Source organism: Protobothrops mucrosquamatus, unplaced genomic scaffold, assembly GCF_001527695.2.
Source record: "Protobothrops mucrosquamatus isolate PMUCROS unplaced genomic scaffold, P.Mucros_1.0 scaffold2279, whole genome shotgun sequence".
NCBI lineage: Eukaryota > Metazoa > Chordata > Lepidosauria > Squamata > Viperidae > Protobothrops > Protobothrops mucrosquamatus.
The window spans coordinates 190,490-194,039 of record NW_015388366.1 but is presented as its reverse complement, the minus strand read 5'-3'; the positions used below and the strand labels follow the sequence as shown (position 1 = coordinate 194,039).

At 38.1% G+C, this 3,550-nt stretch overlaps 1 pseudogene; it reads right to left on the bottom strand.

Annotated features, from left to right (window-relative positions):
- LOC107295242 overlaps positions 1 to 3,550 on the bottom strand; it is a 23,974-nt pseudogene that overhangs the window by 6,972 nt on the left and 13,452 nt on the right.

The following is a 3,550-nucleotide window of genomic DNA, read 5'->3' as shown; positions in this document are numbered from 1 at the left end:
TCTCAATCACTTTTAGAATAATATTGCATACCTGTCTTGTGGCACTGACGCCCCAGCCAAATACACCACTGTGGGGTAAATATCCATCAGGCTTGTGGGTTCCTCAAGAACAGTATTAGGAGCGATCTTTCCTGGCCATCTAACTATTCCAGGCACCCGGATTCCTCCTTCCCAACCTCCCATTCCCTTTCCACCTGCATCAGGAGTAGCAGTAGGAAAAAGATATTAGTTGCATGAAGTCAAAATTTCAAGTGATTGATTTTATCCTACAATTCACCTGTTTTATTTAGACAAAAAAGAACCATTAATGTAGTAGTGGGAAAGCTATGACCCTTGTTGATTAACAACTCACCATTTTTATAGATCACTATTTCTTTCTTCATTTCATTTCTATGTTTTTTTCTCTGTGGGTTGCTGAGAGGCAACTAGGATTATGGCAGGTTATAAGTTTAATAAGAAAATATCCCATGTATTGTACAGTACATAAAACCACTAACAAAAACAATAAGTAAAAAAAAAATCCACCAATGAACCTAAATATTTTAAAAGCTTGGGAAAATTAGATGTTAAAGATCTTAAAAGACCTGGAAATAAAACAAGATCTGCTATGTGACCAAAAGTGATCAAACCATGGTTGCTCCTCGTATTATTATTGAATATTATTATTGAAAAGGCTTTTTCATCGAGGATTCAGAGAGGTATAAATGGGTGAAATTCAAGGCCTAAGAGTGTAACAGTTATGGTCCACAAATCACAGAAGTGGCTCTAAAACATTGGCAGCAGTAATAAATCAGTGAAGGCAAGTCACACAAAGCTGCAAGGAAGTGCCAACACCTGCATTTGTGGATTCAGTTAACTGCCACCCTCACACCTGGCAAAATACTTCAATAAAAATACTAGAAGCCGTAGTTGGCTGAGGCAGGTCTTTTGCTTATAACATATGCCACAGATCAGAGGTGGGCAACTATGACAACTTTACAACCTGTGGACTTCAACTCCCTGAATTCCTGAGCCAGCCATGTTCAGGTCACTTCCAGGTTTGGTGGGGGGGAGGGAGAGAAGACACTAAGGGACATTAAGCAGAGAAGGAATAGCACTACCAGCTGCACTGGGCATAGTGGAATTTTCAGGAAGAAACTTGTCTAAGGCTTCTTCAAACCAATAATGTTTTAGGGAAGGTCATCTTTCACATAACCCAGTCTCAACATATGAAAATCCTTAAAAGGTGAAATCAGCATGCTAAAAATGGTCAGGATGCCAGTAAAAACAGTACACTGTTGCCATAATAATTGGTTACTAGAACCCCTGTCCATATGTTTGGAAACTCACATTTCCATACTTTCCAAAGTTAGCCCATATACAAGGCATGACAGTAATCTTAGTGCATGGATAACAGAAGCAAAACTTTCATACTTTTAAGTCTACCATTCCAACCACCAACCTGGATATTCCCTTCTCTAAATTCCAAAGATCCTCCATTATCAGAAGCAAAATAAATAAAAGTGTTATTCCTTAATCTCACTCTGTCAACAGCAGCCAGAATTCTTCCTAAATAATGAGAATAAGCCCAACACTTCATTTAAAATGAAAGAAAACACTGCCTTTATATAACTATAGACTATGTTGTCAGATGTTGAAATGTACTGTCAGTATAAAATATTACATGTATATAGGAAAATATGGATATAAAATTTACATATGTAATATATAAAAATTATAAAACGTGTAAGTGTAACTATAATGTGATACACATAAAAACACTCACACAGAGGATGCTCAAATGTACTGTAGCTTCACAAGACCATTGCTCTACCTTTTTCCTGCCACCAAATTATCTCAAGATTATACAACAGACATTGTTGTACTGTATCTGTCAATTGAAAATTTGGATGTGGATGAAAAAGGAGCATGTTTAAGCTCTAGCAATGGGAACTACTGATGGGTAATGGTAAGCTTTTATTTCCAAGGGTTTGGAATCAGTTGCCAAATGAAATATTTCCTTCAACTAAAAGATGGTGGATGGTGAAGAAGTTACTGTATACTGTATATTCTAGATAACTATGAGGGAAAAGAATTTCCAGCTTTTTGATCCATACAGAATAAATCAGTGTTTTTCAAGCTTGGAACTTTAAGATAAATGGGCTTCAACCTTCAGAATCCCCCAGCTAACTTGGGGAACGCCAGCAAGTCATCCACACCAGGTGGCTATGGTAGGAGGGCCTTTAAACATTAAACAATGTTACTTACCTACCATACAATCTATCTCTTCTACATTGTCTCCATGGTCTTTCTTTGTTTCTGAGAAATAAATATAAGAAACTTCATTCCACCCAAAATAGCAGAAATATCCATGAACCAATAAGACACATAGTTGAAAATACCTAACTTATCTTAGCAGATACCTAAACTTTTCTGCTCCTCTATTGTAGTATAATCACCAAAAGAGTGAACAATAAATCTTAACAACTCTCTCATCAATTCCTTTGATCATTACAATCAAGCTACTTCATCTCTATCTATTATTGAATTTACAATGTAAAAATAATAATATGTTTAGTAAGACCCAGCCAAGCTTTGACAAAACTTTGTAGGCAGCACTCACTGAAGCTGTTTTGCAAAGTCCATTTGTTTCTAATAATGAAGGAAAGTAACTGTGTTACTTTGTTTTGGACATCTTTAAAGGCCCTCCCACCAACATCCAGACCATGGTCACCCAGTCTGGATGACCCTCTAGCATGTGTCAAAAAAAGTTTCCAGTTTGGAAGTCCGAGTATGTCTCTGCTAGAGTTATCCAGCCTGAGAGACACATTTGTCTCTGCTGACAGGGAGATTGTCTTGAGTATTGTCCACTACATCAGGGCTTTTCAATCTTTTCACTGACTGTATCACTTTTAGGATATGGCAATATTCGAGTACCACTAGCAAGGTGTCAAAAACTTGGTGACCAAAAAAAAAAAAAAACTGTTCAAAGTTGCAATTGCATTGAAATGACTTATGACCATTTTTCACACTTATGACCATTGCAGCATGCTCAGGGTCATGTGATTTATATTTGGATGCTTGGCAACTGATTCATATTTATGATGGTCACAGTGTCCCAGGGTCATGTGATCCCCTTTTGCAACCTTTTGACAAGCAAAGTCAATGGTAGGGCTGCTGGTGGTCCAGTGCTAAGGCGGGACTTCTTTCCCTCCCTCCCTGCCTCCCTCTTTCTCATGCCCATCTCCTTCTGAAGGAAGAATTTGAACTCCTCCCCATATTTTCCCTTTTCCATATATTCATCAAACAAGGAAAAGCCTCCAGAGACAGAAAAGACACGCCGCTGAGGGAACTAGCTTAAAAAGGCCCATCCCCCTTTAAGAATTATCTACTGGCTAGAAAGGAAAGTTAAGGAGCTGGCAGCCGGCACTTAAGGAAGAAAAAAAAATGTAGTAAGTATTGGCTGCCGGCTAAGGCAGCCTCCCCAAATGGCTCCATTCATAAGTAAAGGAATGCTACAGGCAAAATCCATTCAGAAGAAAAATACTTCAAAATCCCTTGCAGCAAAACT